Below are 13,450 nucleotides of genomic sequence, written 5' to 3'. Positions count from 1 at the left end.
GTGATCAAGTTGAAGGATGTCTTCTGTTGCCGGAGCTTGATCCTCCGTGGCCTTCTTGATCCCTCCATCCTTGTGGGTCTCCATGGGTTCTTCTCTCTTCAGCTCTATCTTCATTAGCCAAGCATCGTTGCCCTCATTGTTGGAGGAGGAGGGAGACGACATGATGCTTAGCTTCGACAACCCTCGCAGAAAACAGCTCGAAACAAGAACAAGGGATTTTTACGTGATACAGTGGTCAAAACCCCCAGGAGATTATATAATGAATTTTTACCGACCAAAATACATGTCGTGTATGAAAACAGAGTCCGGAGAGCACACAAGGTGCCCACGAGGTAGGGGGGCCCACCCTCCACCCTCGTGGAGCCCTCGTGTCCTTCCCGGACTGCTTCTTATTTTTCTATTTTTCTAAATATTCCAAAACGGAGAAATATTGCCTTAAAACTGTTTTGGAGTCGGTTTACTTACCGTACCACATACCTATTCCTTTTCGGAGTCTGAAATGTTCCGGAAAGTGTCCCTTATATATTCCTCCGGGGTTACGGTTTCAATAAAATTGGTTTCAACATTTATGGGATTACCTGAGATATAATGTTTGATTCTTTGACCGTTCACCACCTTCGTATTTGTGCCTTCGAAGTTGTTGATTTTTATGGCACCGGAATGATAGACCTCCTCGATAACGTAAGGACCTTCCCATTTAGAGAGAAGTTTTCCTGCAAAAAAACTTAAACGAGAGTTGTATAGCAATACATAGTCACCTACATTAAACTCACATTTTTGTATCCTTTATCATGCCATCTTTTAACTTTTTCTTTAAACAACTTGGCATTTTCGTAGGCTTGGGTTCTCCATTCATCGAGTGAGCTAATAACCTCTTCTCACCAGCAAGTTTAAAATCATAATTGAGCTCTTTAATAGCCCAATATGCCTTGTGTTCTAGTTCGAGAGGTAAGTGACATGCTTTTCCATAAACCATTTTATACGGAGACATACCCATAGGATTTTTATATGCAGTTCTATAGGCCCATAATGCATCATCAAGTTTATTGGACCAATTCTTTCTAGATCTATTAATAGTGTTTTGCAAAATTAATTTGAGCTCTCTATTACTCAATTCTACTTGACCACTAGACTGTGGGTGATAAGGAGATGCAATTCTATGATTAACATCATATTTAGCAAGCATTTTACGGAAAGCACCATGAATAAAATGTGAACCACCATCAGTCATTAAATATCTAGGGACTCCAAATCTTGGAAAAATAACTTCTTTAAGCATTTTAATAGAAGTGTTATGATCAGCACTACTAGTTGGAATAGCTTCTACCCACTTAGTAACGTAATCAACAGCAACTAAAATATGTGTATATCCATTAGTGGAAGGAAAAGGTCCCATATAGTCAAAGCCCCAAACATCAAATGGTTCAATAACAAGTGAATAATTCATAGGCATTTCTTGACGTCTACTAATATTACCAATTCTTTGACATTCATCACAAGATAAGACAAACTTACGGGCATCCTTGAAGAGAGTAGGCCAATAAAAACCAGATTGAAATACCTTATGTGCAGTCCTATCTCCAGCATGGTGTCCTCCATAAGCTTCGGAGTGACACTTGCATAGGATCTTTTCCTGTTCATGCTCAGGTACACAATGTCTAATAACACCATCTACTCCTTCTTTATAAAGATGTGGGTCATCCCAAAAGTAATGCCTCAAATCATAGAAGAACTTTTTCTTTTGCTGGTATGTGAAACTAGGTGGTATAAACTTAGCAACAATGTAATTAGCATAATCAGCGTACCATGGAGGAGTATGAGAAGCATTTATGACATTTAATTGCTCATCAGGAAAGCTATCATCAATAGGTAGTGGGTCATCAAGCACATTTTCTAACCTAGACAAGTTGTCGGCAACGGGGTTCTTAGCTCCCTTTCTATCAACAATATGTAAGTCAAATTCTTGTAGCAAGAGAACCCATCTAATAAGTCTAGGTTTAGCATCTTTCTTTTACATAAGATATTTAATAGCAGCATGATCAGTGTGAATAGTTAGTTTAGAATCAACAATATAAGGTCTGAACTTATCACAAGCAAATACAACTGCTAAGAATTCTTTTTCAGTAGTAGCATAATTTCTTTGAGCATTGTCTAGGGTTTTACTAGCATATTGAATAACATTTAATTTATTATCAACTCTTTGCCCTAGAACAACACCTACAACATAATCACTAGCATCACACATAATTTCAAAGGGTAAATTCCAATCAGGTGGCTGAACAATAGGTGCAGAGATCAATGCTTTCTTAAGTATTTCAAATGCTTCTACACAATCATCATCAAAAACAAATGGTATATCTTTTTGTAATAAATTAGTCATAAGCCGGAAATTTTTGAGAAGTCCTTAATGAACCTCCTATAAAATCCGACATGGCCAAGGAAACTTCTTATACCTTTGATGTCCTTGGGACATGGCATCTTCTCAATAGCATCAACTTGGGCTTTATCAACCTCAATGCCTTTTTCAGAAACTTTGTGCCCCAAGAAAATACCTTCATTAATCATGAAGTGGCACTTTTCCCAATTCAAGACAAGATTAGTTTCTTCACATCTCTGCAAAACTCGATCAAGGTTGCTCAAGCAATCATCAAAAGAAGATCCATAGACAGAGAAATCGTCCATGAAAACCTCACAAATATTTTCACAAAAGTCAGAGAATATAGCCATCATGCATCTTTAAAAGGTAGCAGGTGTATTACATAGACCAAAAGGCATACGTCTATAAGCAAAAGTACCAAAAGGGCAAGTAAAAGTAGTCTTTGATTGATCTTTGGCTGACATAGGTATTTGAGAGAAACCAGAATAACCATCTAGAATGCAAAAATGTGTATGTTTGGATATTCTTTCTAGCATTTGATCGATAAAAGGTAAGGGGTAATGATCCTTTTTAGTTTCCTTATTTAATTTGCGGAATTCAATCCATCCTATAACCTATAATAATTCCTTGAGGAATCAATTCATCTTTATCATTAGGAACGACAATAATACCTCCCTTCTTAGGGACACAATGAACATGACTTACCCACTGACTATCAGCAACGGGATAAATTATACCTGCCTCAAGGAGCTTTAGTATTTCTTTTCTTACCACTTCTTTTATTTTAGGTTTCAGCCGTCATTGATGACCACGAACTGGTTTAGCATCTTCTTCCAAATTAATTTTATGTTGACATAGAGTGGGACTAATGCCCTTAAGATCATCAAGAGTATACCCAATAGCAGCACGGTGCTTCTTCAGAGTTTTCAATAATCTCTCCTTCTCATGATCTGAAAGGTTAGCACTAATAATAACAGGATATATCTTTTTCTCATCAAGATAAGCATATTTAAGAGTATCAGGTAACGGTTTAAGCTCAAACATGGGATCACCCTTGGGTGGAGGAGGATCCCCTAGGATTTCAACAGGCAATTTGTGTTTCAGAATAGGTTCCTGTTTAAAGAATACTTCATCTATTTCCCTTCTTTCATTCATAAACATGTCATTTTCATGGTCTAGCAAATATTGTTCTAAAGGATCACTAGGAGGTACGGCAATATAAGCAAGACCAATAATTTCATCCTTACTAGGTAATTCTTCTTCACGGTGTTGTCTACTAAATTTGGAGAAATTAAATCCATGAGTCATATCATCTAAAACGATAGTAACAACATCCCTTTTGCAATCTATGGTAGCATTAACAGTGTTTAAGAAGGGTCTACCAAATATAATGGGACAAAAGCTATCTTGTGGGGAACCAAGAACCAGAAAATCCGCAGGATATTTAGTTTTCCCACACAAAACTTCAACATCTCTAACAATTCCCATTGGTGAAATAGTATATCTCTATTGGCAAGTTTAATTGTGACATCAATATCTTCTAACTCAACAGGTGCAATATCATGCATAATTTCTCCATATAGGCTAATAGGTATTGCACTAGCACTGGCACCCATATCACATAAGCCATGATAACAATGATCTCCTATTTTAACAGAAATAACAAGCATGCCTACCACATTTCTAGGTTTATCTTTAGCACAAGGTTTAGCAATTCTAGCAGTTTCATCACAGAAATAAATAACATGCCCATTAATATTATCAGACAAGAGATCTTTAACAATAGCAATATCAGGTTCAACTTTAATTTGCTCATGAGGTGTATAAGTTTTAATATTGCTTTTACGAACCATAGTTGACGCTTTAGCATGATCCTTTATCCTAACAGGAAAAGGTGGTTTTTCAACATAAGAAGTAGGAACAATAGGATCATTATAAGTGACAATCTTTTCTTCAACTTTAATAGGTGCAGCTACTTTTACTTCTATGGGAGGATAATATTTAAACCACTTCTCCTTGGGGAGATCAACATAAGTAGCAAAAGATTCACAAAAAGAAGCTACTATCTCAGAGTCAAGTCCATATTTAGTGCTAAATTTACGGAAAACATTGGTATCCATAAAATATTTACACAATCAAAACTAGGTGTCATACCTGACTCCTTACCTTTGTCGAGGTCCCAATCTTCAGAGTTGCGTTTAATTCTTTCTAATAAATCCCATTTGAATTCAATAGTCTTCATCATAAAAGAGCCAGCACAAGAAGTATCAAGCATGGTGCGATTGCTATCAGAAAGCCGAGCATAAATTTTTTGAATAATCATTTCTCTTGAGAGCTCATGATTGGGGCATGAATATAACATTGATTTAAGCCTCCCCCAAGCTTGAGTGATGCTTTCTCCTTCGCGAGGCCAAAAATTATATATATAATTGCGATCACGATGAACAAGATGCATAGGATAAAACTTCTAATGAAATTCCAATTTCAATCGTTTGTAATTCCAAGACTCCATATCATCACATAGCCTATACCATGTCGATGCATCTCCCTTCAAAGATAAAGGGAAGAGCTTCTTCCTAACAACATCTCCGGGTATGCCTGCAAGCTTAAATAATCCACAAACTTCATCCACATATATTAGATGCTCATCAGGACGCTTTGTTCCATCTCCTAAAAAAGGATTAGCTAGCAGTTTTTCTGTCATACCCGAAGGAATTTCAAAGCAGACATTTTCATTTTCAGTAGGTTCAGCAGGTTGAGGAGCAACTCTTTGCTGTACTGGTCGGGGTGAAGATACCCCGAACAAGCCCCTCAGAGGATTACTTTCCATAGTAACAAGTGACAGTAAATTTTAGCACACTATATAAAATTTTCCTTACCAAATTCCACCTACCAAAGGCGCTTCACTCTCCGGCAACAGCGCCAGAAAAGAGTCTTGATGACCCACAAGTATAGGGGATCTATCCTAGTCCTTTCGATAATTAAGAGTGTCGAACCCAACGAGGAGCAGAAGGAAATGATAAGCGGTTTCTAGCAAGGTATTCTCTGCAAGTACTGAAATAAGTGGTAACAAATAGTTTTGTGATAGGATAATTTGTAACGAGCAACAAGTAAGAAAAGTAAATAAAGTGCAGCAAGGTGGCCCAATCCTTTTTGTAGCAAAGGACAAGCCTGGAGAAACTCTTATATAGAGAAAAGTGCCCCCGAGGACACATGGGAATATCGTCAAGCTAGTTTTCATCACGCTCATATGATTCGCGTTCGGTACTTTGATAATTTGGTATGTGGGTGGACCGGTGCTTGGGTGCTGTCCTTACTTGGACAAGAATCCCACTTATGATTAACCTCTATTGCAAGCATTCGCAACTACAACAGAGGTATTAAGGTAAACCTAACCATAGCATGAAACATATGGATCCAAAACAGCCCCTTACGAAGCAACGCATAAACTAGGGTTTAATCTTCTGTCACTCTAGCAACCCATCATCTACTTATTACTCCCCAATGCCTTCCTCTAGGCCCAAACAATGGTGAAGTGTCATGTAGTCGACGTTCATATAACACCACTAGAGGAGAGACAACATACAGCTCATCAAAATATCGAATAAATACCAAATTCACATGACTACTAATAGCAAGATTTCTCCCATGTCCTCAGGAACAAACGTAACTACCCACAAAGCGTAAACATGTTCATAATCAGAGGGGTATTAATATGCATATAGGATCTGAACATATGATCTTCCACCAAATAAACCAACTAGCATCAACTACAAGGAGTAATTAACACTACTAGCAACCTACTAGCACCAATCCCAGACTTGGAGACAAGAATTGGATACAAGAGATGAACTAGGGTTTTGAGAGGAGATGGTGCTGATGAAGATGTTGATGGAGATTGCCCTCTCCTGATGAGAGGAGAGTTGGTGATGACGACGACGATGATTTCCCCCTCCGGGAGGGAAGTTTCCTCGGTAGAACAGCTCTGTCGGAGCCCTAGATTGGTTCCGCCAAGGTTCTGCCTCGTGGCCGCGGAGTTTCGTCCGAGAAGATGGCTTCTTATTTTTTCCCCATCGAAAGTCTTCATATAGCAGAAGATGGCCACCAGAGGGCCACCAGGGGGCCCATGAGGTAGGAGGGGCGCCCAGGGGGTAGGGCGCGCCCCCCACCCTCGTGGGCAGGGTGTGGCCCCCCTAGTGAACTGCTTCCGCTGAGTATTTTTTTATATTCTGAAAACGTCTTCCGTGAAGTTGTAGGACTTTTGGAGCTGTGTACAATAGGTCTCTAATATTTGCTCCTTTTCCAGCCCAGAATCCCAGCTGCCGGCATTCTCCCTCTTCATGTAAACCTTGTAAAATAAGAGAGAATAGGCATAAGTATTGTGACATAATGTGTAATAACAACCCATAATGCAATAAATATCGATATAAAAGCATGATGCAAAATGGACGTATCAAAACACACCCATATTTTGTACATCAACAACTTGATCTTGAGAATTGTTGGTATGAATAGAACTAGAGCTGGTCATATCATCCTCTCTCCCTTTAAGCGAAACCGTCCTTGATTTCGAGTCAAATGTAGTAGCAACAACATGATCTCTAGATTGTACATCAACAGTAAAAGTTTTGGCTCCTTCAGCTTCCTACGTTGCTTGTTCTAGTTTCTTCATCTTCTCTTGTCGTTCTTTCCTCCAAGTCTTGAAAAACTTCTTCTCAATGGCCATGAGAACATATTTTGTATCACGTTTGACAGTGTATGTGTTGACGAGATAGTCATGCATAGCATTGTTTTCCTTGTACCATGGCTTTCCCAGTAGCATATCACATGAGATCAATGGTGCCGGAATTACGTCGCACATAACCACACAAGAAAATTTGCGAACCAAGAACAATACCATAGTTTGGTGTGTAATGTCGAGCTTGTCGTGGTACCTCCTCAGTGAGTATGGTCGTGGATGTGGTGTCATCAATAGTTGCAGCTTCTCCACCATGTCGATGCCGACCACATTGACCGAGCTATCATGGTCAATCATCATGGCGCAAACTTTCTCTCCCACTTTACAATAGGTGTGAAAAAGTTCAACACCATAATCTTTCTCCTCCAGCAAAAATTCGCCGGAGAGCCTCCAGTAGCTCCTTGGTGACGGCGCACTGGCTGTCTCCTCCGAAATGCCGTGAGAAATGCCGGTCTCTGATACCACTTGATGAGGAGCGAACCTCGTGACAAGGGAAGATCCGTTGTTGGCCCGATCTTTGACGGCAAGAACCTTCATCGCAGGAAGAACAAGTCGCGGGTTTACTAAGATGTTCGCAAATCGCACAGAAACAACACGTCAACCCCTCAATCCGAAGGAATAACATGGACGAACCGTATAGTCTTAGCTTGTAATCCCCTACGCGCCGCGTCGCAGGAACTCACACGCCAGTAGAGATTTCGACAAGAATTCTCTAAACTCGATAATGGTCAGCGGCCGAAACACACGTGGTGTCTAATTCCATCACAAAATAACCTAATCCCCTTTTACATGATGTCCATACTTGATTTTATAGCAATAACCAACTTGAAGAACACGCACACCTAAAACCTCTCCTAACCCACACGTACACATACTTTCTAAATTTTGGACTCCCTCTAATTTAAAACTAATTTGCCTTCTACATCTCGGCAAAGACCTATAATAAAATAAAGATGAATCTTCTATTTGTGTGCGTCTTGATCTTTTCCTGACCTAGTGGACCCCATCCAGACTCCTTTAAACTCATGCACTTCGACATGAGAAACTTCCTTGTGCATTTATCTCCTAGTCGATCAGGTGGCCGTAGTCGGTTAAAGAAATAGCCAACGTGATTTCTTCCTCTTTTATCTGAAAGAAACTTTAGTTTCCTTTTGATTTGCTGGACCGTGTCTTTATATTTTAGTAGCACTAATGTGTATGCCTTGAAGATCAAATTATACATCTCCTGGTCTCTCTCATCCATGTACAAGATTAGATAGCCTCCAATTATTTTCTGGCTAGACCCACTTGCATGCATGCAACCTTCTGATTGCCTGATGCATGCAAAGATAGAAGAACATCTCGGTCCTTTGCCCAACTAGACTTGAACACACCCATATTTTGTACATCAACAACTTGATCCTGAGAATTGTTGGTATGAATAGAACTAGAGGTGGTCATATCATCCTCTCTCCCTTTAAGCGAAACCGTCCTCGGTTTCGAGTCAAATTTAGTAGCAACAACATGATCTCCAGATTGTACATCAGCAGTAAAAGTTTTGGCTCCTTCATCTTCCTTTGTTGCTTCTTCTAGTTCCTTCATCTTTTGTTGTCGTTCTTTCGTCCAAGTCTTGGAAAACTTCTTCTCAATGGCCACGAGAACATATTTTGTATCACGTTCGACAATGTATGTGTTGATGAGATAGTCATGCGTAGCATTGTTTTTCTTGTACCATGGCTTTCCCAGCAGAATATGACATGAGATCAATGGTGCTAGAATTACATCGCACATAACCACCCAAGAAAATTTGCCAACCGAGAACAGTACCATAGTTTGGTGCGTAATGTCGAGCTTGTCGTGGTACCTCCTTAGTGAGTATGGTCGTGGATGTGGTGTCATCAACAGTTGCAGCTTCTCCACCATGTCGATGCCGACCGCGTTGACCGAGCTATCATGGTCAATCATCATGGCGCAAACTTTCTCTCCCACTTTACAATAGGTGTGAAAAAGTTCAACACCATAACCTTTCTCCTCCAGCAAAATTCACCGGAGAGCCTCCAGTAGCACCTTGGTGACGGGGCACCGGCCGTCTCCTCTGAAGTGCCATGAGAAATGCCGGTCTCTGATACCACTTGATGAGGAGTGAACCTCGTGACGAGGGACGATCCGTTGTTGGCCCGATCTTTCATGGTACAAACCTTCATCGCAGCAAGAACAAGTTGTGGGTTTATGAAGATGTTCGCAAATCCCACGGAAACAACACGTGTCGGTGTACTAGAGTAGGGGTACCCTAGTATCCCGAACTCGTGCACGTGCAGTTGCAGCGTCCCGCGGCAAGGCTTGCCGGGTGACCGCCAAGACCCTCCGTGGTTCCCTTGAAGACCATTCAAGAACAAAGTACTCAAACCAAGGCCCCGACAAGAGGAGCTTGCCGGGAAGGCCAACCCAGGCCCCAGCAAGAGGATCTTGCCGGGAAGAGACAAGACCCTGGCAAGAGGAGCTTGCCGGGAAGGCCACTCAAGGCATACCAAGAAAGCTTGCCGCGACGCGCCCTGCGTCCCGGCAAGGCCCGGCGAACGATAAGCTTCCGGGCGCGACAAGACGACGACTGCGGCAAGGAGCTTGCCGCGGGAAACCCCCACTTCGTGCCCGCGCTCCAGCACACCTGCTAACGTGTCGCTCTAGGACTCTCCCAAGCACACGTGGCAGGAGGCCGTGCAGCTAGGGGTGCACGGTGGCAAGCGGAGATGAAGAGAAGGCCATCATGGCGAACGGTGGCGCTCCTAACGGTCACTTTTTGCACTGTTTAGGCAACTCAGACAGGCATTCAATGACCTTGTCCCCTGCCGTCAGAGTTAGGTAGGGTGCACTGTGTCTACAGTAGCGGTAGCTGTACCTACCGCATCCTTTTCCATTTTTACCCTTCTAGTCTACGTTGCCACCTGTCGGTGACCCCTTGAAAGTATAAAAGGAGGCCCTAGCGCAACGTAGAAGGGGTTCGGCCGGTTCGGCTCATTCAAAACACCAGGAACACTCTCACGCTCAGTCTGGCAGCGTCCATCGCTGCTGAGCAAGAATTCAATACACACAAACAAGCAGCAGTAGGGTTTTACGCATCCGTGTGGCCCGAGCTGGGTAAAAACCGCTCGCATGTACCGCCTCGATCCGCTCTTTGTGCGACCTCCGCCCTCACCGAACCGAAAGGGGCCCTGTCCCCATAGGTGTTGGTGGATCAGCCTCCCCGACATCTTTGGCGCGCCAGGTAGGGGGCGTCGAGATCGTGCGAACCCGATCCGGCGTGCACGCGAGCTAAATCTTCATCGTCTTCACCGACATGCCACCGAAGAAGAAGGCTTCGGGGGCAACAACCCCGTCTGCATCGCTTCCACCACCTCCGGAGCAGGCGGACGGTGGAGTGGACGCCGGCAGAAGAATGGACATCGACGAGGGTGCCCACAGCGCTGCCAAGTCCAAGGACAAGGCCGCGCAGACCTCGGCGTCCATACGCCCACCGCGCCCATCTCAGGAAGGGCGGGACCAGCAGCGTCATAGCGTTTGTAGCACCATACGTCCGCTGGCCCAAGATCAAGCTGGTGGTTCGCGTGGCGTTCAAGACCAGCATGCACGCCAGCATGCTGGCCCCAGCGAGGTGCGGTCGCCTGGACGGGACGCTGCTCCTTCTAACTTGGTTAGGAGTCCGAGCATGTCCCGCTCCTCGCACCGTTCACCTCTGCCGCCCACTACGCCGGCGGAAGCCTTGGCGCGGGCCCAGCTACTCCTAGATTACCCTCCAATGGCGGACAAGACCGACGAATGGAGGGCCACTATCCAGAGCCTCATCGGCTTCGCCAACGGCGACACTGCGCGACAACCAAGCACCTCGCTCCCGCGGCAGGATAGCCGGACGCGAGCCGATGGCAACAAGACCGGGGGAGGTGCGACTTCCATGCAAACTCCACTACGAAGGCCAAAATCGCCGACTCACCGGGTCCACCCCGACAGCGGCTCCACCGCGTCGTCGTACCCACGAGCTCGTCACGATCAGCGCCAAGTTCTCCATGAACGACAACAAGAAGACGCTCAAACCCGCATCGAGCGCCAAAGAGAAGCGCGACGTCAATCCGACAAGCACGCTGGGCCCTCTGTTGACATGCATGCGCCAGGGGAACCAGGCGATCTGCCATACGTGGTAGGTTGTCCTGCGTTCACCCGTGAGCTACGGCAAGTCCAGTGGCCCAGCACAAAGTAACGAACAATACCGCAGAGTATGAGGGTTTGCTTGCCGGCCTCAGAATCGCAGCCGACCTTGGGATCAAGAAACTCATTGTAAGGGGTGACTCACAGCTTGTCGTCCGCCAAGTGAAGAAGAACTACCAGAGTCCATTGATGGAAGCTTATGTTGATGAAGTAAGGAAGCTAGAAGCACACTTTGACGGCCTGCAAATGGAGCATGCTCCGCGAGCTCAGAATGACATTGCTGATGGCCTGTCAAAGTGCGCTGCACTAAAGTTGCCTGTGGAACCAGGGATCTTTGTGCTCAAGCTGACTCAACCATCCGTGACACCATCAACTGGACAGAATAAGAAGAGGAAGTTGGTTTCTGGTGACTACTTTCCGGCAGAGCTTCCCAAAGCCGCCGCCAAGAAGGTCCCCAAGATCGACGCCAAGAGTGCTGAGGAGCAGTCTGCTCCGGCGAACCTCTTGGTTTGTTCCGTTGAAGCAAACGCTCCCGACAAGTTTTGCTCCGGCAAGCTTGCCGGGGAATATCACACTCTGGCCGAACCGCAGGTTCTTGCCGTAGAAGCGGATGTTCCCGCAGCAACAGATACGCCTTTAGTCCTTGTTGTCGAGCCACAAGCTCCAGCATGGGCGCAACAGATTGTCCGTTTCCTTCAGACAGGAGAGCTTCCCGAAGAGCAAGAAGAAGCGGAAAGAGTAGCCCGGCAGTCAAGTATGTACAAGTTTGTCGACAACACACTGTACAGAATAAGACTCAACGGTGTGAAATTGAAGTGTATTCGCCGGGAAGATGGACAACAGCTGTTGGCAGAGATACATGGAGGCATATGTGGTCACCACATTGGCGCAAGAGCACTTGTCGGCAAAGCATTCCGACAAGGCTTCTTCTGGCCGACAGCCCTCCAGGATGCAACTGCACAAGTAACCAAGTGTGAAGCGTGCCAGTTCCATTCCAAGCAGATACACCAGCCAGCTCAAGCTCTCTAGACGATCCCTTTATCCTGGCCATTTTCGGTCTGGGGGCTCGACATCCTCGGCCCCTTCCCCCGAGCTGTCGGGGGCTTTGAGTTCTTGTACGTTGCAATCAACAAGTTCACAAAGTGGCCGGAAGTGGAACCAGTGAGGAAGGTGACAGCACAGTCAACAGTCAAGTTCTTCAGGTCGATTGTTTGCCGTTTCGGGGTTCCTAACAGGATCATCACCGACAACGGCACGCAGTTTACGAGCCGCACCTTCATGCAGTATGTCCAAGATCTTGGCGCCAAGATCTGCTTCGCTTCTGTTGCTCACCCGAGAAGCAACGGTCAAGCGGAGAGGGCAAACGCTGAAGTGCTGCGAGGCCTCAAGACCAGAACTTTTGATAGGCTGCACAAGTGCGGAAGAAACTGGATTGAGGAGCTGCCGGTGGTTCTTTGGTCGATCAGGACGACGCCAAATCGAGCCACTGGCCAGACACCCTTTGCTCTAGTCTATGGAGCAGCGGCAGTTCTCCCCACGGAACTCGTTTACGGGTCACCTCGAGTGCTCGCTTATGATGAGCTCGAGCAAGAGTAGCTGCGACAAGATAACGCGCTGCTCCTTGAGGAAGACCGTCTTCAGGCTGCTGTGCGAGCCGCTCGCTACCAGCAAGCTTTGCGTCGCTACCATAGCCGCAAAGTTAAAGCCAGAAGCTTCGAGGAAGGCGACCTTGTTCTTCGGCGTGTTCAGTCCGCCAAGAATTCCAACAAGTTGACGCCAAAGTGGGAAGGCCCTTATCGGGTGAAATGAGTCACTAGGCCCGGCGCTGTCCGCCTTGAGACCGAAGATGGCATTCCGGTGAGCAACTCCTGGAACATAGAACATCTTCGTAAGTTTTACCCGTAAGGCGCGGTTGCCGGAAGCTTTTCTGGCAACCACCTTTTGTACAAGTCTTGCCGCTATTGCATGTAATCCTTTGTACAAAGCCGGGCGCAGACCCCGTGCACTAGTAAAGTTCATGTGCCCCGCACATCTTGTCAGTTTTTATGCTATAATCCTTTTTCGCATATGTTATCTGACACTTTGTGCAGCACCAGACCCCGGTAAGCAATAGCGAGCCCAAGGCTCCATATCATTACTTTATTTCTCTGTTTCTTTCT

Source organism: Triticum dicoccoides, chromosome 1A, assembly GCF_002162155.2.
Source record: "Triticum dicoccoides isolate Atlit2015 ecotype Zavitan chromosome 1A, WEW_v2.0, whole genome shotgun sequence".
Classification (NCBI taxonomy): domain Eukaryota; kingdom Viridiplantae; phylum Streptophyta; class Magnoliopsida; order Poales; family Poaceae; genus Triticum; species Triticum dicoccoides.
This window is presented reverse-complemented; position numbering follows the sequence as displayed.